At 40.1% G+C, this 23,614-nt stretch overlaps 1 protein-coding gene across 1 annotated transcript in view; it reads right to left on the bottom strand.

Moving 5' to 3' along the window:
• Positions 1-23,614, bottom strand: part of tenm1 (teneurin transmembrane protein 1) — a 259,840-nt gene that overhangs the window by 142,932 nt on the left and 93,294 nt on the right. The gene's annotated exons all lie outside the window — the stretch shown is intronic.

The following is a 23,614-nucleotide window of genomic DNA, read 5'->3' as shown; positions in this document are numbered from 1 at the left end:
TTAACATGTCCAGGCAGACAGGTGGAAGAACAAAAGAGGCAGCTATGCAGAGAAAAACAAACTGATGATAGTCAGAATCACATTTTATTTAACAGTGCAACATTTAGTGACAATCCTGCAGAGATTTGCTTTAAACTGCTGCCTATTATCAACTCTCTTACATTAGAATTAAACATGAAATATAGTGTTGCGCCTACAAATGTAAGTTTGTATGCATCATCACTGTTTGTACTGCATTATATTATGCAGTGGAGTGGAACAACCTATCATAGTTTCATAAATTAGTCTGTAAGAGTGCTCAGTGAGGGATGACAAGTTATTCCCAAACTGATACATTTAGCATTTCCACCATTCAATCTCTCATGCTTCATTCTCTCCTCACTTCCTCTCATCTGAATTGCTTTTCTTTTCTCTCCTTGTTCTCCGGTGCACCCCACCACCACCACCACCACCAGCACCACCACACCCCCTACACCCCCCACACCTCCGTTATAGCCAAGTGTTACCCACTCCAGTAATGACTCTGCAGCGACAGTCCTCACTGGCTCTCCTATCTTCTCCTCTCCACCACTCCATCCCTCCTCAAAAGCCCCTCAGACCCTACTTCTCCTGCTCCCGCTCATCAGCCTCCCTCTCTCTCCGTCGTTCTGTCTCACCCTCTTGTTTTATGGCTGTTGACCTTTTGCTAGAACACTTAGCATCTAGAGTCAGAGAGCACACATACACACACATACACACACATACACACACATACACACACACATACACCAGGCTGAAGCGAGGACAGATAAGGACCTGGGAACGTGATGAGGAGAGGATGGTAAGTTTGTGTGTACGCTCTTGTACTTTTGAGGACCTGGTGTCCTCACAGCCATATTAAGACTAGTGATGACAGTATTAAGACTCGCTCTTCACTTGACCAAGTTAATTCTGGGTATTTCAAAACTGAGTGCTTAGAGCCACAGGCAAGGACAAGACTAGGGCTAAAATTAAGGTTTAAAGAGAGACAGTTCGCCCCCAAATCAAAAATACATATTTCCCCCCCGGCCTGCAGTGTTATCTATGTCCATCTAGATTCTTTAGGAGTTTTGGAGATAGTCGCACTAAAGATGACCGCCTTCCCTCCATTATAATGGGACTAAATGGCACTTGACTTAAAAAAATACACTTAAAAAATTCAGTGCGTCTTTCCAGAAGTTACGACCGAGTTACTCGAGATAATCCACAGACCTTGTTGTGAGCAGTTTCATGTCGAAAGTACTTTCTCTCTGCAGTAGTTTATACTGGAACTAATTTAGGATGCACTGGAACTACTTTCTTTCAACTACAAAGAAAGTAGTTCCTACATGAAACTGCTCACAACAGGATCTGTGGACTATCTTGAGTAAGAAGGTCATAATTTTTGGACAGAGAGACTGGTGTCGAATTTTCCAAATGTAATTCTTGGTGGTTTAGGCACCACAAGCCAAGTGCCAATTAGTCCCATTATATGTGAGAGAAGGCAGAAATCTCTATGCCCGATATCGCCCAAACTCTGCAACCCACACCCAAAAAGATCTAGATAGATTTTGGTGTAAACTGTGCCTTTAAATTTGGGTGTACAGTCAAAGTAGGAGTGGTTTTGTCTGTCTGTTCTGCAACCAAGAGTCCGAGGTAACAGCTGCTACTGTTCCAACTCTTCCAAGGCTTGCATGGGCGTGATATTCCTCCTGGTCGAATCAGTACAAAAGATGATCAACTGCTGACCATGAAGGTTCATTCTTCACCTTAGAGACATTGTTTGACAAAATCATTTTGACCCAAGGTCCACTTACAAGTTCAGACTTATTGGTCAAACATGCTTCAGGAAAAAAAAGCAGGTCGGTGGACCTTGAGTTTGGATTATTTTATCAAAAGGCCGTGTTAGTATTACCTGGTTTGATAAAAAAAAGAAAAAAGTCCAAAATACAAGCCTGTGTGAAAATGTAAGGAGACAAATCAATTACAACTCCCAAGCACGGCTTAGGAACAGCCAGCAGAGCCTGAGGTTCTAAGGCTGCGCTCTGGCTCGTAGAGAAGCAGAAATTCAGCCATACAGCTGGGAAACCATGAAGTGCTTCAAGTCAGTCAAATCTTAAAATCTATTCTAAAACTTACTGGTAACCAGTGAAAAAAAGGCTTAAAAAATGAGTGATATGAATTTGTCTTTTAGTATTTGTTAAAAGCCAAGTAGCTATGTTTTGTACTAACTAAAGACAATATACTGTACAATATAACCGAGATTATATAAACGAATGAATGCCCTTCAAAGATCAGGCTGTGAGAGAAAATACCTGAATTCTGAGATACTTCTCAGCTGATAAAAAACATGATTGAATGACTTTTGTAACTTGATTCTCAAATGAAAGGTCACTGTCGAATATTACACCCAGGTTTCTGGCTGTAAGTTTGACATTTGTAGACAGGGAGCCAAGATGTTTCTGTAAAATTGGGATAGACTTTGGAGGACCAGAAAGAGTGATTTCAGTTTTGTTTTCATTTTGCTGGAGAAAGCTTGGGGACATCAAGCACTTTGTTTCTGACAGACAACATAAGCACTGCCGAAAATTGCCTCCTTCATCGGTTTTTAACAATAATACTGAATTTTGTATGATGTCCTAGTGGCAGCGTGTATTCACAGAACAACAAGGGGCTGAGGATGTAGCCTTGGGGGACACCGTGTCCCTGATGCCAACCCATGTTTCAAAGCTATCCAATAGCAAACAATGATCAATTGTGTCTGATGCTGAGGTGAGATATAAAGGAATTCAATACAAACAATCTCCAGCATCAGCTGTAAAAGAAACAAGGCACCAAGATTAGAGAAAATGCATTAAACACATTAAGGCCTTTACCGTTTCTGTATTTAATTTTACTTCACTGGTGCTGCGGCCATTTAACTTAGCTTAACATTAAGACAGAACTATGTAATACATTTACTGTACCAAATCATAAAATGACTATAATATGTCATCAGAGATTGAGGAAACACACTACAATGAAATACTGGCTTTTCCGACAACATTACGACAGACAGCTTTTTTTTCCATTTCGGCCTGGAACGTCTAGTTTTCTTTTACGTTTCATGTGTATTAGAGTTAAAACTGATGTCAAATGAGCTGATGCCTTTTTACGAGTTGTAAGAAATCATTAATAATATTTTAGGAGGCGTAGATGTTCATAAAGGTTAAATGGAGCGACATATTTTTGGAGTCTGGTAAGAAGTTAGGCAGGTAGTCACTGAACTTCAACTCAAGAGTGTGTATTTTCTGAGCAGTGGGCTTTTGTTTTTAGCATGATGGGCTTAGCTTAATAGAGAAATGATGGTTAAGAATATGGTCCAAGAACAATGTTGCACTCGTCTGTGGCCCTGCAGCCTTTAGGTAAACTGTGTGAGCCTTGAGCCCTGGGTTGAGGGGTTGGGGGGAAACAACCATAGACTGTACATTAAATAGGGCTTTGACCTATTGAATCTATTGTCTTTGGCCCCAACTCACTATTTGGACTGCAGTGTTCACTTTTGTATGCTAAAGTGTTACATGTTGCTCCTTTAACTTAGCAAAATGCCTGGAGAGAGGGGAAAACAGCTAGCCTGGCTATGTTTAAAGTTAACAAACATACCAGCGTCTCCAAAGTCAAATAAGAGTAGCATCAATCTTCACATCTTACTCTTGGCAAGAAACCCTAAAACCCAAATCCCTAAACATCATATTTCTTTTTAAAGTGGATTTACTATTACATTCTTGTTCCCCATAGCAACAACAAAGTGTTCTGAATTTGATGATTCTCTGATTCTTGCCACTTCTTTTCCCCATAGTAATGGCGGCTGAGGGTACTGTAGCATTTAGAGCCATCTGCTAAACCAAAACGACGGAAAAAAAACTGACTTGATTTGAAGTTAAAATAATTAAAACTGATGGTGATAGCATAAACACACAGTTGAGTATTGTGAAATTTCTGTTTGGAAATATGTTTTCTTATTACAATTAAAATATTTATTAGTCAGCTGACAGTATGGATATGCTATTTGTCTTAAAAACGTAGCCACTAGTACGCCCTGTCTTTCAATGTTAAGGAACGTCTTTAAAAGAACATTTTAAAACAGGAATGTCCAGCAGTAAAAAGTACCTCCAGTTTCAGCAGTTCCCCTCACTTTTTACTTTCTATCGCTTATAGGATTTGACACATTTCTGATCCTTTGTGTGGACCAAAAAATACATACACACTCACACAGACACACACTTAGACACAGCATGCAGTCAGTTATGCGAGCAGCATGTGCTCAGCATGAACCTCCACTCTGACTCTCTTTTTCCCCCTATCTGTCTATCCATCTCTCTCTCACTGTCCATCTTTCTCTCTCACGCTCTTGCAAAAAAAAAACAAAAAAAAAAAAAAACGTTCATAACCGTCACACGTTAGAGAGAGACACTCCGAGCGGGTCCAGTCATTATAAGCGGGAGAAGCAGCAGCAGCGGCGGCGGCGGCAGCAGCACAGTGGCGACAGCGAGCAGCAGTGCAGCGAGCTAACAGGCCGAGGCCCTCGCACACATGAATCATTGATCAGTGTGACAGTGAGATGACTGCCAGAGGTAATAGGACGGCACCGCTGTGAGGGGGTTCTGTACTGTAGCCTGGCTGTCGGCTACCCCGTCGAGATATGCGGAGACGATGTGGCAGGCTGAAGAGAACAGCGCGGGGAGAGACTGAGACAGTTCAGTAGTAAGAGAAAGAGGCGCTTGATGTGGCCTTTTCAGGTGTACTTAAACTACCACAGAGAGAAATAAGAGAACAGAAGAACCCAAGCTGGTGGAAATTTGTGGATGAAGTTAGCGAGGCTGCTGAGATAACGACAGCCCCATTACACTCTTAGAAATAACGGTTCCAAAGTGATTCTTCATGAAGGGCTGAGGTTCTATTCAGAACTATCTGCTCCTGAAGACCCGTTTTTTTTGAAGAAAGGGTTACGAAAGATTCTTAGTAAGACTAGAGGTTCCATTAAGAACACTGTTCATCTAAAGAACCCTTTTAGGGAGAAAGAGTTCTCCAAGAAATGTTGAAATCCTTGAAGATCTCATCTCAGGGTTGTTTGTGACACAATATAAAAGGGTTCTTGTTAGAACCCCCTGTGTGTGTTCTAGATAAAACCCTTGGAAAATGAAAAGGTACACTGTCGAACCAATTGGGAGTGTTCTAAATCAAACACTTGGAATATAACAAGGTTCTTAGCAGAACCTCAGAGTGTGCTCTGGATAAAGCAATTGGAATATAAAAAGGCTCTCAAAAGAACCCACTGAGTGTGTTTGAGATGAAACCCTAAGAATATAAAAAGGTTCTCTGTAGAGTTTTTCTAGATAAAATACTTGGAAAAAGGTTCGCAGTTGAGCCCCCTGAGTGGGTTCTAGATTAAACACTTGAAATATAAAAAGCAGAACCCCCGAGTGGATTTTTGTTGGCACCCCTAGAGGGTGGAAAGGTTTCTGGATAATGCCCAAGAATTCTGGGTTGAACCAATGAAGGGTTCTTTGTAGAACCTCTAAGAGCGGATTCTGGGTGAAACCTTTCACAGATGGTTCTAGATATAACTCTTTATGTTGGGTTCTAGGTAGAACTCTCTGAAAGAGTTCTTAGTAGAAACTCTAAAAAAAGGTTCCACCGGACGCTTTTCCACCAAAGTAGCTCTGGTTCTTGAAGTGCTTCTGTTCAAGATTCTTGGAACCTTGGTCCTATTTAATAAACCGGTCAATGTTTCCACCAGTTTTGAGCAGAACCATTCTAATCAAGGATGTCATCAACAGAGACCGTTGTACAATGAACAGCAGCCTGTGACACACCCACTATGGTTCCCTAATTTTTGGTTCCTGCTGGGAACCAACTTTCCAGGTTCTGTATAAATTTATTTTTGTGGAAATGCTCACAACAGTTCAAAATTGGGTGCTTGAACCAGCGTGGGGCTGGTTCTTTCTTGGTGGAAAAGACCTACCAGGAATAAAAAATCAAAGAGTTCTCTCATGGGGACAAGCTGAAGAACCCTTTATGGTTCTAGTTAGCATCTTTATTTCTAAGAGTGTACAGCTGCTGTACATTAACAGCTGGAAAGTAAAGATGTATGGATGGCATATCTTTATTGTGGTTGTACTAAATGGCAAACCTGAACCACTAAATTCTGCAAAGCATTTTCTCCAGATATAGGCGGGTTTTAAAAGCAGACAATTTGAGCAGGTAGCGATACTGCTAGCTTGCGGTAGCTGCTGCAGTTGTTGCTATTGTTGTTGTCAGGCATGTGTGTGCGTCTCCAGATTAGATAGAAATGATTGTGGACTCCAGCGATGATTAGATTTCACACTGGTGGTGGGAGAAAGAGTGGAAGATAGAGAAAGAAAATTGTGTGTGCATTCCTGTTTAATGCCTGTGTTACACTACATGTAGCTATCTGGTGTTTGTAACAGCGCCAGGCTGGGCTGCGGGACACAATGGGTGAGATTGACTGTGAATATACTGTCTTATCGATAGCCATTACAGCCAAGGTAGCACTGCAGTCAGTTAAAAATGATTTATCAATACTTTCACACAAGCGGAAACACACCCAGACCTGATTGCCAAGTTCTTTTCGCTCATACACACAGCTAACCGCCAACTATATTCCGTCTGACAACCAAAGACTACAGCTGGCTTTGCCCTGCAGCAAACACTTTCAAGAGCATCAGTCATTCGATTTAGTGTGTAGTTTAGCATGTACAGTAAAAGCAATTTCTCATCCAAGTTCTGCATGGCTGTGTCAGCCTCTAGCTAAGCCACAACTTCTGAGGGATGGGAGAAAGAAAGGCAGGGAGAGAAAGGAAGGCTGAGGGAGATAAAAGACAGGGAGAGGAGGAGAGGAGAGGGGGGGGGTCTGAATGAAGGAGAGAGACAAATGGGGAAAACAAGTGTGAAGGAGAGTGAAGGAGAGGGACTTCAGAGCCATCTGCGTCTAAGTCAACGTTAGAGTAGAGACTGAGAGCCTGGGGGTCCGCCTGCCCTCCCGCCTTCTTCGCCTGTCGGTCCTCGCTCCACTCTGACAGACAAGAGGTGCTAAAGTGTTTTTCTTACTCCCCTCCACCAACCGCTTGAAAGCTACTAATACCACCATCATGACTGTTTAAGTGTGTGTGTTTGCCTGTGTTTGTCTGCTGACATTTGCGTGTGCACTCTCAAAAATAAAGGTGCTAATTAGAACCATGTAGGGTTCTTCGGCTTGTAACCTGTTTTTCGTTGCTGGTAGAACGTTTTCTAAAAGCTCCACTTGGAACCCTCTCGGTGAGTTCTACCAAGACTCAAACATAAAGGGTTATACTGAGAACCTTCTGTGAAAGGTTTCACCCAGAAACCCCTATGAGAGGTTCTATAGAGAACCATTTATAGTGTAATGGTTCCACCCAGAAACCTGCTGGGGATTTAATGCAGAACATTTCCATCCTCCAAGGGTGCTAACAAGAACCAACCCAAGGGGTTCTACCAAGAACCCTTTTATATTCCAAGAGTTTTATCTAGAACTCATTTGGGGGGTTCGACTGAGAGCCTTTTTATATTCCAAGAGTTTTATTTAGAACCTGCTTAGGAGGGATTGACTGAGAACCCTTTTTTTATTTCAGGAGTTTTATCTAGATCCCTCCAAGAGGGTTCTACCGAGAACCCTTTTATATTCTGAGACTTTAATCTAGAACTGATTTGGAGGTTCGACTGGGAACCTTTTTATATTCTAAGGGTTTTCTCTAAAATCTGCTTAGAGGGTTTCACTGAGAACCCTTTTTTTATTCCAGGAGTTTCATCTTGAACCCCACTCAGGGGATTTGATGGAGAACCCTTTTGTATTCCAAGAGCTTTATCTAGAACCCACTCAGGGGGTTCAACTGAGAACTCTTTCAAATTATGGTACAAAGAACCCTAAAGAATTTCAACAATCCTTGAAGAACTCTTTCTTCCAAAAATGGCTCTTAATGGAACTCTTAGCCTCACAAACAACCATTGATAAACTATTTATTCAAAAAGTGTTCTTCGTAAGTGTGTAGAACCTGAGCATTTCAGGAAGAACCCTTCTGGAACCGTCTTTTCTAAGAGCGTGCGTGAGCAGCAGCAGAGCCTCTCTCTGAATGTCTTGTCTGGTATAAACCTTGGGACTCATCATTGGTGTGACCTTGCTAATCTGGAATGGGAAGTCCTGTCTGGATAACAGGGATAAAATGACGGAAAGAGGGATAAAGGAAGAGCGGAGGTGGTGACACGCTCCTCACGTCTTGAACGATGAGATTTGCCGTATATCCTGGTGTTTATTTACCAGTAAAACTCGCTGTCACTGTCATCTAGTTAGTCACGGTAGCGACAGTACACCAAGTCCAACAGATCACAGCTTTCTGCTTCACGCATCTCTCTGTTGTTCTTTCATTTCTAATCACGCCCCCTCTCCCTTTCTGTCAGAGTCCCCCACTCTCCCTGTCTGTCTCCCACTCGCTGTCTTACTGATCTGGTCCCTTTTTCTGAAAGCTGAGTCATGTTACAACAGACAGAATAGTGTTAAATGAGCAGGGGGATCGGCGCCATGTTAGATTCCCCCTCCGGCAGCCACCATCAACCACCACTGAGAGCTAAAACACCGCAGACGAACGGCGACTCACAACTGCCGCTCGCAGTCGCACACAGCTCAATCCCTGTGTGTTTCTGCGTGGGTGTGTAACTGCATGTGTGTGTGTGTGAGTGTCACAGAGAGGATGAGGAACATAAAAAAAAAACAAAAAAAAAAAACAAGAGTGTGTCAGTGTGAGTTGCCGTGCGTGTCCGTGTGCGAGTATGTACTTGCCTGGTGAACTATTGGAGCTATTGAGGCTGTTTCATTGCTGCCTCTCTGACCTTCTGGAGACATTTTACCAAAGGGCTCTCTCGCCATTCAGAGCTTTCTGACCAGTGTGTCTAGCCATTTAAAGCAATTTTACCAAAGGCTTCTGGAGTTGTTAGGGCAGTTTTAGCAAAGGCCAGCGGGTTTCTTAGCGCTGCATCAGACGACCAAAATAGAGGACTGAAAACAAAGAGAAACTGGACCAATCAATACAGACCCCAATGAGGCATGAAGCAGCTGGCTGAAAGAAGCTGGGGGTGAGGAGGACACACACACAAGCACACACACACACAATCCTAATCACAAACACGCACACGTACCTACACACACATGCACCTGCTTACGCACACATTTCGACTCACAGGTATGTAAGGCTTTTTGTTTTGCGCAGATTTTCCAGATTAAAATATCAACATTTTGTAAAGAGGCAGAGCTGTTTAAACCATTTTTCACCTTGCATGCCTGTTCCCATGCACCCCTGCTGCAAGAACTCCACAATCTCAGAAAATAGGTATAATAATATAACAATATAATAATTCTATACTAAAAAAGTGAAGAGAAAAATGTAGAGGAAATGTAACATATTTGTGTTGCCGATTTTTCTTTTCATTATTTTTCCCGTTAAAAGGGTTTTTTGCAGAGATTTTCCTTACCTGGCTGTTGGTCTAAAGTAGTGATTCCCAACCTTTTTCCTTAAGGGACCCATTTTCTATCATTGAATAAACTGATGACCCCTGGCTGACATATTTTTTTATGGCTATTTCATATTATATTCCATGCAGAACAATAACAGTACAGAACAACTGGAGATTTGTGTAAAAGGAGAAATTTGATTTTGAGGAAATTATTTCTAGTGAATTGCATCGGATATGAGTTTTGCTGATATTAGTAGGAACTTTTATACAACTCTCTGTATTATGTGTTTTTCTTATTATTAACTATCATGCTTACTTAATAGACTTCTTCTTAGACAAACTGAGTATTTCCTTCTCCCTGAGACTTGGCCATTGTCCTATCAGCTCTTTGGTTGTTACTTTTCTAACACAGGATGGGACTGTTCACAGTGAAGGCTCTGTGAATATAGCTGTTGTTCAGCTCCACATTGTCCTTATCCTGTGAGATTTTATTTTAGTTTGTATTTTAAAATGAGTAAGATTTACCTGGCAGAATTGGAATATAACATTCATAACGGGGCTGCAACTAACTTGCATAGTGAGACGAGGTGTTTTCAATCCGCAGACTCACCGCTGTTACTAAATCCTACACACTCATCCTTTAAATAATCATCTAAACTTTAAAAATAATACTTTCTTTCAATTTTCTTTTTGCAGTGTGAATAGACTGTTCTGCGGTACAGACCCATCGACTGATTCTATCCTCGGGGTATGTATTTTTTTGTATTGTATTTCTGACTATATTTATTCATGCATTTTAGGCACCTCACATGAACTTTTGCACTGTTTATTTAATTATGTAATTTGTGTACTTTGTACAATCTATGTCTACTGTATTAATTGTTGTCTTTTGTGTATTGTGTTGGCTGGAGTGTGCCTGCATGCATGTTGATGGGTCTAGCTTTGTAGAGTCCAAGCCAATTTTCTGTCTATCTATCTATCTATCTATCTATCTATCTATCTATCTATCTATCTATCTATCTATCTATCTATCTATCTTCACAGAAATCTAAAAAAAAAAGTATCAAGAAGGACTAGTGACATCTTATGAAGCTTTAGCGACTCCTGGTGTAGGTCAGGACCCACAGCTTGGGAACCAGTGGTCTAAATGACAGAGGGTGTTGCACACTGTACAGATAGTAAAGTCCCCTGTGGCAAATTGTGATTTGTGATATTGGGCTCGACTTAAAAATCTGGCGTAACAATCAAAATAAACCGATAAACTAGCAGATTTTCTGTCTTTTTTATGAAGACTAGAAACTGAAAATGAGCTCTGGGTACATTTTTACAACCACATACCCTAAAAAGCATAGGAATGAATGCAGACACACACAGTGACTCAAAGGTGAAAGCCCTGTCAGTGTGAGTTATAATTACGGACCAGATTACAAACATCTGTTGAGACAAAGAGAATGAAGCCAATACACGGTGCAGAACACTGCAGAATTGCTGTACTGTGATTGAGTCACTGCGTGTGACAGCTTTTTTGTGTCCAACTGAACTGTGCTGAGCCAGTACACTCCTAATAGAAAGGGTTCTAGTTTCCAGGCCCTACTGGAAACAAGCTGTAGCAGCCAATCTTACCCACTCAGCAATGCTGAGTAGATAATTGGTTGCCAGTTGCCCTCCTTGACAGAGCTGCACCACGAAGAGAATCGCCACTGATCCCAGACAAACAGGCGACCACCTGTTCAAAAACTTTCCTTGGGGAGAAGGTAACATTTCATTAGGGCCAGACCGACTCAACACCTCAACAGCTTCATCCCGACAGCCATCACCGGACTCAAATGACCCCCTGACTTTACCTCGGTACACAATCTCTGGCCTCCTGCCCACCACCTGCTATCAGAACAGACTGCAGTCTCCACTTTACAGACTGTTCATTCCACAGGGGTTATTATTACTCTACAGAGTTGATACAAGCTAATGCATGCTCCGTTACAATTATAGACCATCAAATTTATCATTGCTGCCATTTCACAATTTTGCATTCCTCATATTTGCGCTCTCTGCCGCCTACATTTAGCTTCAGGAACTAATGTTACTAAATGTTTAAAACCGCGTGAAGCATTTCTATCCTCCTCAGGTCAATCATCCCACAGTACGGTACAGTATGTGTGTGCGATGGCTTGCTGATTGCGCCGTCTGATTGCATATGGGGCACAGTTCAGAGTGAATAAAAGTAGCAGATCTTCAGCAGAATGAATCAGCACATTCGAGCTTTTTCCAATTTAGACTTTGACTACCCTTTTGTTCATGTCTTTGCTTCTTTGTCCTTTCCATCAGTTCACTGAAAAATCAGGCCAAGGAGTTTTTACATCCTGTCTGTCTGTTGGCACATTTCCTTAATTACTCTGCACATTAAGACTGGATCTGAAACTCCCTAATGAAAAATGAGCTTAATAAAATACAAAACACTATACCATACTATTTCTGATATAATTGCTATTTTCTCAACGAAGTCACTCTGCTGTTGCAGTGTTTATAATAGTTACAGCACATCAGTCCTGATTTGCTTTTGGTGCCTTTAGATGAAAATGAAAGACTAAGCTCTCTGTCACTGGGACCAAATTTGATTTAACCTCTGCTCCAAATTAATTTTTATTGTACTAGTATGTGTGTTTATTGGACCACTATAATGAGAGTCAGGAGCAGTGGTGGACTCAAAAAAATAAAAAGGGCAACAGCTGCATGCAGTGAGGCACCAGTGCACCGAAAGTCATTAAGTACTACAACTACTGCACATCTGTAATAAAAAAAAACACTCAGGGAACTAATAATTATGTAATCATAGAGGCACGTAGAAGCCAATTACAATCTGCAACACATTTTCTAGCATGAACAGTAGTCTATTTGGCACTGTGTCACATTTTATCCACTGGAAGGGCATTTTCCTGCCACAGGCGCATCTAAGAGCAAGATTTTTCAAACATGGGGGCACCAGAGGGCACAATAGCCCCCTCTGCCCCCCTCCTGAATCCACCTGCGATCAAGAGCACTGGTACTGACGACGGATAGAGCCGGGGCGTGAGAAGAAACGCTGGATCAGACCAAAGTAGGCCATCTTCTCTTATGCCTGACAGCAGGGGTGAGGAATATGAGACAAAATGGATTTGTCTATAATGGATGCTGGGGTTGAATGATATGCAAAATAATCACATTATTGACTAATATTTTGACTAATTATTTGCATTTCATTTTCAGTGGAAAAAATATCAAAATGTGTTTTATGTTTTATAGTTTTTTTTTAATTGTAAAGGGCACTTGGTTTCTCTGTAATTGAATATAAAGCTCTATAAATAAAGCTGCCTTGTCTTGCCTTACCACAATTCTTCATTTATGATGGTATGTCATGACACATTTTCCAAAAATTGCATTGATTTGGATATTGCACTTGGCAATATTGCTATTTTTATAGTATGTGGATTCATTGTTCAGCCCTAATGAAAGCTATATTGCAATGTTGGCAGTGTTATAAATCACTGAACATCACTGCTTTACAGCAATATTGTGATTTTTCTGCATGTGATGAAACATCTTGATTTGTATAGTATTTAATTTACTACATGTCCAAGAAAAAGTATCAAACTATTTACAAATATATCTAATGTAATAAAATATTACATAACCTGCAAAAGATTGTTCCCTCTGATACTTAGTCAAAGATATTGTATGCATAAAAGCAATATTCAGCACCCGGCATGGCCAGAAATATTATTTCCAATATTATTAGCGAGGATGCTGTTTGTGCTGGGTGTGGTTGATAAACACTCTGAGTCTCTGTCTACTTCTTACAGTCTTGTCAACGGGACAAAACATTTGAATGCGATCAGTGATGCACAGTTTTTGTTCGCTTGTCACCAAAGACAACAGGTATTTTTCACAGCAGACATTCTGACTTAGTCATAGCAGGAAAAGTACAGGTGTTACTAATAACATTAACAATGGTTCTGTTCTCTCCAAGTGTCCCAGTAAGCCATGACAGAGTGACAGTCAATCAGCATGAACAATACCAGGACCTTGACACTGAAGCGGCTAAATTGAATTCATTACTGTGCATTTCTCACTGTGACAAGTCAAAATATCTTTGAAGAAAAAAAAAGCTCATTCCAGTTCAACTGCTGGACTTGCTGAATGATCCCACTGAGTGATTTCGAGTCTGCTGTAAAAGTCTTCTTTTGACAATTACTCAGCTATAGACAGGATGACAGGAGACAGGATGTAGGCTCATTGTATTACCTAATAAAAGGTCAACCACCTTGTCTATACAGTCACGCGTTTTATTTAACCTTTAGGAGCCGGTGGTCTGCATCTCTCATGAGCTCACCATGAAAGATCCAGACTGTTGCTGCCCTCTCTGAGGTAACACATTCTACGCTTAAAGAGACAGTTCACCCAAAAAACTTCAGTCGTTATCTACTCACCCTCATGCCGATTGAAGGTCGGGTTTAGTACTTTAGTCCACAAAACACTGATGGAGTTTCACAGGAACACAGTGTTTCAGAATCTCCCAAACAGTGGAAGTGAACGGTGACCAGTTTTCTAACGTAAAAAAAAAACAATTTGAAAAAAAAACATAATCTGTCCCCATACTGCTTGTCTGGTTTGCACACCGTCACATCACACACACCCAGTTCAGACGGTGTGCATGTGTACATGAATGTAGTTCCAACCAAAGGATCTACAGTGAAGAACATGGTTTAAATGACATTTTTTTAAGTCAACTTGGCATGTCGGGGCTTTAGAAGACTTGGATTACACCAGATGGGCAGTTTGGAGGCTTTTTGTGTTTTAATCTGTTGCTTTTTTTATGTTTGAAAACTGATCACCATTTATTTCCACTGTTTAATAGATTTTTCAGCAGTTTCTTGTGAAACTCCGGCAGTGTTTTGTGGACTAAAGAAATAAACCCAACCTTCAGTCGGCATGAGGGTGAGTAGATAATGACTGAATTTTCATTTTTGGGTGAACTATCCCTTTAAAGTAAAAGTTGCTATACCATCTATATCACTTTTTGTATGTGTATTTAACATATACACTGTAATAAACTCAGCCTGCTTCCATCCTCAGCTCCATACTTCTCTGCTTTTCTCTAGACTTTACAACTAAACAACTTCGCCAAAAGATTTTGCAACTTTTTGGAGCCCCTCGAGTGTTTTAATTTCAACGGGCCTTAGCAACAAATCTGGCAACTTCTTGAGCAGGCATCAGCTACTTTCTTCAGGTACTTTCATCATCAGCTCCAGCTCCAGCTCACATACTGTAACAGCTGCTAGTTATGCAAGTTGGGAACCCGCTTCAGTCGACCGACCGGCACTATGTCTGCATTATATCTGCATTTGTGGGAGTCGGTTTGATGAAGTGCCAATCACTGGTCACAATTGCTTCTCTCTTTCAAACCCACACAATAATAACTGAAGTGCTTTTTCAGCTATATTTACACAAATAATTAAAACTAATGCAAACAGATTTCCACAGTCAACAAAAAGCACACGCTGGAACTGCTGAGTATCAGTGTTAGCTTAAAGCAGACTAATATTATATAACTCAAAACTCACCCTTCCTCTGGCAGAAACCTGGTTTTAGTCCCTTGCATTTTGCTCTTCAGTGTTTGCCTACTAACAACAGTAAATGGCTTCAGTTTTGAGGTAACTGTATAGAGCAGTTCAGAATTAGCTGTATATTAATGCATGCTAAATATGCATGCTAAGATGCTGTGCATGTGTGGACTAAACCATCTGAGGGCACCAGTAGGCAGAGGGCATTTTTTTTCCTTGGCTCCTAATTCACTCTGTCACCTATTTATACTTTCAGCCATTATTTGGAACAAAACTTTCCCACATGTCTTTAGGTGGACAGAGGCAACTTTGGGGCAGTTTGACTTAAATTGTTCCTGAAAAAGGCTTTTACTGCCAATGCAACCTTTTACACAGCATCTACATAAAGCTTAACAGTGGGGTTCCAAAACTGAAAACCCCATTCAAATTCTGTATATTCGATTTAAATTATTTGTCATAATGTTCTAACCATCCAAGGTAGACCGTCCATGAGCTATGAGACTGTGAAACAATGGTACGTGCTCAACTCCACAATGGTTTTAAGAAAAACACGTTGTATTCGCAATGTCACCCACAATCATAAAGCGTAACTCTCATTTGTTGGAACTCGCTGTTACCATGGAAATGTTTACAGCACCCCTGAACTGGTGGTTCTGCTAACAGGCTGGTTAGCTAGGTAGCTAACATTAGCGAACATGAATCCTCCCAATTATGTGAATAATTTTTATACACTTGCTGCACATACTACAACATATTACAAAACTATTATCAACAGTTTAACACTACAATAGTTAACACTGTAGTTAAATTTAAGAAGAAGTTGGCAGTGATTTATGGGATGAGTAGTTCCTTCAGTCTCTAAATAATTATTTACACATCTTGTACCTTTTCCCTTTTTTCCAATCTCCTTTTGCTCCAAATTAAATGTTTTATGGTCACATTTCACCTTGTAGTTGTAGGCTTGTTTACAGGGTTAAAAGTGAGGATTTTCTCAAACATCAAGGAAAGAACGGGGACGGGAGCCCTCGAAAACGTGAGTGGTCACTGCTGAGCTTTATTGATATTATACAGTCGGGTAAATACAGGTGTTACAAATGATACTAATTTAGTGGCGCAGAGCCTTTTCAGCACCCTGACTCTGTTTGATCTGAACGGAACGGAACCTTAATTAGTATCATTAGCAACACCTGTATTTACGCCACTATTTCATGTCAAAATGGCTGCTGTTAAAAAGGTCTACTGATGTTTTCAAAATTTGAAATGAGTAAAATTATGTTGCTCCAGCCACAGTTTTGCTTAGTAAACATAAAGATCTTCCTTATTAATCTTTTCAAGTCTTTCTCACTTCTTGTTAAATATAATACCATAAATCTTTTGTCGTCCTCACGACGTGGCTAATGATGGACAAGATGCTTTCTAATCCATCACTGTCAAAAGCTAGTGCACGCACTCTGTTTGGCTCACACCAGCACAGCAATAGTGACAGGCTGCAGCAAACATGGCAGCGCCGGTGTTTACACCACAACCTCTTCTGAGACTGTCAGAATGTGACAGCAGATGCAGCAGCTGAAAAATGATTACGTTTCCCATCTTGTTACGTTTGTGCCGTCTGTGGTCACACATTTTGACTCTTGGAAAAACAATTCTAGCTAATTTGATGTTATTTGCTAACGTTAGCTTCATGACTACCTTTAGCTTTACCTTTTCTGGTGTTATCTGTCTGTCTGCATAGACCTTTTTTCCACAGCAGCCCTTTTGACATAAAATAGCAGGGTAAACCCACATGCTGCTAATTATACTAATTATGGTTCCACTCCATTCAGGTCAAGCAGGGTCGGTGTGCTGCTAATGTGCATGTTGGCTGACTTGAAAGGCTCTGCAACCCAAAACGGACAGGATCTTATTAGTATCGTTGCTAACATCAGTGTTCACCCTTCTATTTCATATCAATATGGCTGTGAAAATGGTCTATTTCAGTTTAATGTCTATTGGCATAGATTAGATGAGGCTTAAAGTAGTTCTGTGCTTGAGTGTCTGCCAGTGTTCCTGTTTTTTTGAGTTTCTGATGGGGAAATTATGTCTAAAATAAAAGAAAATGAAGGAATCTTATCTAATACCGATGCTCCAGCGTGTGTGTCAGAGTAATGTCTTCTTGGTGTGATGTGTATGGTTGGCATAATGTGCTCCTCAGCTCCCAGTTGTAATTTTTTAACTTGTCAGCCAGGGTGGTCAACAACGTAGCATAGAGCAAGCGCTTAATTCATGATAAGCTGTAATCAGTCTGGCGCTGAGACAGACGAGGCCTGCTAGGACGTTTGGAGGAGAAATCCAGATCAAGAGGGAGCGACTTAAGAACTGTTATTCAGTTCTAACCGCCAAGCACATTGTTTGTTATTTGGGAAGTAGAGCTGCAATGTCTAAAATACAAGGTGACATCTTAACAGGCCAAAACTAAAACGTGTTCAATTTATAATGATATAAAAGAGTAAAAATACCATAATTTAAGAATCTGAAAACAGAAAATGTTTGACATATAAATGTACTCACAAACACTGAAGTTTGTCACAGTTTGGAGAAGTAGAGAGGAGTATTAGCATTGAAGCTAAACAATGCACTGCTGTGGACAGGCTCAGAAGTCATATTCTAGCCACTAAAAAAAGATCAATATTAGTTTAAGTACACACTAAACTTAGAATGTTTTTACAGCTTTACCGAGCCATCAGACAGTCTTTTCCAACAGGAAACCACTGTTATATGAGCCAAATATTGTTCAACCAGACTTACAAAAATTAGTAACCAAACATCATTGACAAAATCACTAATTTTACCTCGCAGGAGTTGCTCGTCTACCACTACCTCGATCGTTTATTTGTGTTGTTGTGTGAGTTAAATGTTTTAAAAGGTTAGTTTGGATTCACCAAACTCACACAATAACACAAACAATTCAACACATCCAGGAACTGGGAGACCAGCAGCTCCTGTGTACTATGAGGTAAAATCAATGATTTCACCTATGGAGTTTGGTTGGTTTGGCAAGAGAGATATTTGGCGGTTTCTGCAAACTGGGGGCGTCTCGACCGACATCTACTGTAGGTACTACATTGACTATAAGTACCTCATACAATCCACTTCAAATAATCCAAACTGTCCCTTTAAAACTGAAACAATTAGTCAGTTAATCAATGTGTGAGTCAACTTTTATGATTACCACTGAATAATCTGTATAGTTTTTCAAACAATGACAAAGATTTGCAGCAAATGAATGTGGTCTTTTGTCCTGCTGAATATATTTTGGCTGCTGCTTGTTGGAACAAATCAAAAGATTTGAAGCCATCACCTAGGGCTCTGGGAAACCAAATTTAAAAAAAAAAAATAATGTGCAGATTTGGATAATGGAAATAATCACAGACACACAATCTTTTTTTGTGAGTTCAGCTGGGGACTGTACTGAGTTTGACCCTGGTGAATAATGCCCTAGTTTAAAGGCAGATGCTTTGAATTGCTATCAAACTGTGCAAGTAGATTTACTGAAAGAAATAGCGTGAAAGTAATGAACTTAAAGCCACTAACGAGTCATTTGGTTCTTTATGGAACCACCAGGTCCCCTGGAGCAGCACATATTGCACAACAGAACCATAAAGAAGATCTTAGCTCAAAGTGTACACTGTGTGTGTGCAAGTGACGGAAATGTGATTTGGAGGTGATTATTTGATTGCAGGGTGCTGCTGACTTGTTCATTTCACTTGCGTCAGAAGCTTCTCCCTGTTGCCATAGATATGATTATCTTTCATAACTGACACACAACGCCTTCTCCTCATATTCGATTCAACAACTGAGGATTGTAACTGTTTAAAACAGCAAGACATTCATTAATGCAGAAAATACTCTAATTAGCTTTTTTTGACAACACGACGGAGCAATAGTAGGTAGGTTTTACGGAGGCAGAACTTAAATGAGGCTTGGAATAGAAAATGAGTTACTGGTAGTGTTGTCAGCAGCAATATTCTTCAAGATTACAGATGCAATCTTAATCTGTCCTCTATCTCTCCTTAAATGCCCCGTTCGCTATCATAATGCCTTGCTGCTCATATCTGATGGCCGTGTTGTGCTTAATAACAAGCTACGACTGTGGGAGGGAGGGGTACGTTGGGAGATAAACAAATTAACAAAGCTATTCACAGCCCCTGCAACACCAGGGGGTATGGGAGGAGAGGAAAGAGGGCAGTAAAGAAAAAGAGGAGGACTGCCTTAGCTAATCACAACAGGGGGCATACGCTGCAATCACTTAGGCACAGCGTTATCTCCGCAATCATGCATCGTCCTATTGTTGTGCTAATTGGAAACCTTAATTTGAGACATAATATTATTGCCTCATTATTTGCTGGGTTACTTTTCCCCAAATTAATAAACAAGTCACATAACTTGCACAAAGAGCTTTAAGGACCGGCAGTAATTTGAGGTGGGTATTAAGAAGCGGTTCCAATCTGTCAAAATGAGTATCTGCTACAAATCATCAGTGTCAAATGCGGTTGCTGAATTATTAAGAGTTACATCAAGTCCTCGAGATCTGCTGCAAGGTGCTCGCTGTTACAACGCCGGTCACTCCGAGCCTCCACTTAGCATGTGAGATCAGTTGCTAGCTCAGTTTCATGCTGAACCATGGATGGCTGCGGCAGGCAGTGCAAAGTTTGGCTGAGCATCATGAGGAAAGATGAAGATTCAGCCAAATGTAACAGCTGCGTTAAGATGATTTTGAGGGGGAAGCTTCTCCGGCATTCTGAAATGTTGGGCTCCAGCTTGGCACGACGGTAAAGGAATATGTCATATTTTTTTAAATGTTGCAAATGTCTTGATTTAGTCAGCAGTATCTGCAGCATCACGCTGACAGACAATACACGCATTACACACATTCGTTATCTGTATTCTCCTCGATTAATACATTAATCAATTGGTCTGTAAAATGTCAAAAAATAGTAGGGCTGCATGATACAGTAAAAATCCATTATTTTGAAAGATACTGCAATTGTGATATGATCGTGAGAATAATGTTTGCATCACAATTTTCATTTTTACTTCATTTTCAAATCCATGAGGATGAGATATTTGTTGGGGTGCGTTCCAAGTCTGAAAAATGAATCATTTTAGAGGCAAGGCCACTTGGGCTTTGGTGTGTAAATTTTTTGAGGGTACAAAGACTAAGTGCCAGGGCAGCCTAGCCTTGTCAAATTAAACAGTCCACAGAAATAATGTATTGAATTTAAATTCAGGGTTAAGTACAGTTTTATTTTAGTTCAGTTTATTTCCTAATTTGTTAACAGGGACAGTCTAAAGTCAATCAGAGGTCAGTCCTGCATAATGACACACTGAATAGTAGGGCTGCGCAATATGATAAAGAAAGAAGTCATACTGCGATTATTTTTGACTGAAATTGCAATATTCGATGCGATCAGTGAGAGTGATTTTTGTATTATAAATTCAATTTTTTACTGAAACAAAAATTAAATCATGATGATGTGACATTTTCTGGGGTGTGTACCAAACAAACATGCTTTCTTACATCTAAAGAATGAGGTTTTTAGAGCAAGACATCTATACAGCACAACAGTAATTCATTTCTCCTTTATCAAAAAAATTAGATGGTTCTGCGATTTGGATATCGTCCTCAGCCATACTGCGATTTCGATAATATTGTGATTAATTGTGCAGCCCTATTAAATACTGTTACATATATAATGAGTTATTATTTCAAAATAATGAGTTAGTATCATAAAATAATTAAAACTCGCTCATTAAATTGACTTGCAGCATCTTTTTTTCATCACATTGGTGGCATCCAGCAGCACAATGAGGAGGAGACAAGCGTAGATCAAGCTGTTTACCAGAGTCCCCAGTCTGCAGCGTAAACCACAGAATTGTAGTGTGACACTAGATTTCATCATCAAATAAAGTTCGTATGGTGTCAACACTCGTGTCCATATTCACACGCTCCCTGTCTCGTGCTTGTCCTGAGCGCTCAGTCTCTGCTGTCAGTCACCACATGTGTAGTCCAGTTTTCCAGCAGTTCAGACCAGGCTTGAAATCTGACCCACCACTCGGTACGTGCGCAACATTTCACTTGATGATACTCAATCAGAATCTCCACGAAAGACAAAAAACATATTGACAGGAAAAAGGCAAAGAAGAATACAACACTACAGCAAATCATTATATTGTTGTTCTGTCACACATTTTCCTTTATCAAAAGAAATAAAGTGTCTGCAACTTTCAATTTCAATAAATTTTGCATCCCTAAAAAATAAGGATTACAGTTTCTTCAATACAAGATAATGCAATCCAAAGAGACAGAGACAAAGAAAGCAGCAAATACCGGAGATGCTGGAAACAAAGGAATATTTTGCCTGAAAATTAACATTTTCTGTCGACTAATCACGTAATTTACTAATGGTTTCAGCACCACTTGCATATTATCAGTCTGAAAATAATAATAAATATGCACAATACAACAAAAGCCCAGCTAAGTACAGTAGAATAGCCTGCAGAAGCTGATTATATTTGGAATAAAGGCTAATTCATTATCATATTTTAAACACTGCATATCATTTATTCTGTTTCTTATTATAATATTTATGATAATGAGAATGAATCTTCAATAAGGACCTGATTTAATGAGAGTCAAGACTCAAAATCAATAAATACAGCAAAAAGTCAACATGGCTATTATTTGATGAAGATGAAAAAGCGCAAAACTAATGAGGGAGAACTTTTTTTCTCCTCATGTCAGTGGCTGTTAATTAATTCATTAAAATTACTGAATCATTATGTAATGAGAGAACCTAATCATCTGGTGCCCTGTGTCTCAACCTCTCCCCCTAGACAAAGACATTAAGCCCATGACCACTTTAATCTCGCTATTTGAATATCTTTGATTTACAGGCGAACATATCATCCGCGCTTACGTCCCATACATCTTGGTGCAGTTGCCATGGTGATGTCAACATTGAGATCGATCATTGCCAAGCAGGAGTGGAGCATGACACCAATTAAAAGGTGATGTCGTCTCCAAGTCATCACTCACACTCCTCACTAATGCACTAATTACCGGGGCCGGGACATTAATGGAATAGCATGGTTCAGCCTGGGGATTAATCTGCATGGATTCGCCAGTGTGTGTGTGTGTGTGTGTGTGTGTGTGTGATGTCTGTCTCTGATGTGTGCGCGCGCGTGTCTATGTATGTGTGTGATTAATGCGAACCCCCGCCTGCTCCGGCATGACCTTGAGCACCACCACGGGAGGGAAATGAACCGGCTGGGTGGAGGGTTGAGATATCTGCACTTGGAGGGCCGGGGGTGGAGGGCCGGGCCAAGGTTGAGGATGAAGAGGGAATTGGTGCAATCGGAGGAGATCAATGAATAAATTTGGTGCTTGACTTTGACAAACTCTGCTGATGATCTCCATGCAGACTGAAGACGAGCCCAAGAAACTTCCAGGATTTTAAACATCAAAAAATATTTCAAAATAAGTTTCAAACAGAAAAGCTGTAATTAATCTGCAGTCATAAGTGGCTCAGAATTATGCAGGGTTCAATGTTAATATTTTTTTTCACTTGTGTGATCAGGCAAGTAGGTCAATCTGGGTCAAATCTACTTGCCTGAAGTAAATTTTTTACTTTTTACTTATTAGTGGTTAGAAATAAAAACAAAGACTGCAGTTAAAGCTACTCCAAGGGGTTTTTAACCAGTGACACAGTCTCAGTTTAATACTGATGCCTCTGTATGACCTTACATAAGTTAACAAGAACATCAGCAAGAAGGTTATTCCAATATAGTTATTCTTAATGCCTGCCACTGGGACAAATTCTCTCTAATCCAGGCCCACAGTGTCTAGAAAATAGTGAAAATTGTCCATGTCAGTTTTTAAATGTCCCAGATGATGTCTTTAAATGTCTCTTTTTATCAGTAAAATCCAAAGATATTCAGTTTAAGATGATAAAAAACAAAGAAAAGCAGGAAATCTCAATTTTTGAGAGGCTAAAAGCAGTATTTTATGCCATTTCTTGCAGGAAAAATTGCTTTAAAAATTAAGTGGTGGATGAAGTATCCAGCTACAAGCAGCAATACTGTTACCACTGCGGTTAAAAAATAAATAAAAAGAGGGGGTTAAGTAATAAGACCTCACCTTAAAACAAATATTTAATATGAAACAAACAAACATACAAAAAATATATATAAATAAACTTAAAAAAAAAAGACAATAAGGTTGTGAGCTAAGAAAAGCCTAGACTGATTAATGTAATAAAAACAAGGCTGAAAAAGGAAGGAAAGTAATAAGGTGTGTGTGTGTGTGTGTGTGTGTGTGTGTGTGTGTGTGTGTGTGTGTGTGTGTGTAGGCGTGCGTGAGAGACAGAGGACAGTGAATAAGTTAGTACTTAGTGTATGTGTGTATTCATCACGGAATAATTACCAGTTTTGTGCGCTTTGGTCCGGGACAGCTAATT

The sequence above is a fragment of the Lutjanus erythropterus genome, chromosome 5 (genome assembly GCF_056507025.1).
Source record: "Lutjanus erythropterus isolate fLutEry1 chromosome 5, fLutEry1.hap2, whole genome shotgun sequence".
NCBI lineage: Eukaryota > Metazoa > Chordata > Actinopteri > Lutjaniformes > Lutjanidae > Lutjanus > Lutjanus erythropterus.
The sequence above is the reverse complement of the archived record's forward strand: the minus strand, read 5'-3'. Positions and strand labels throughout refer to the sequence as shown.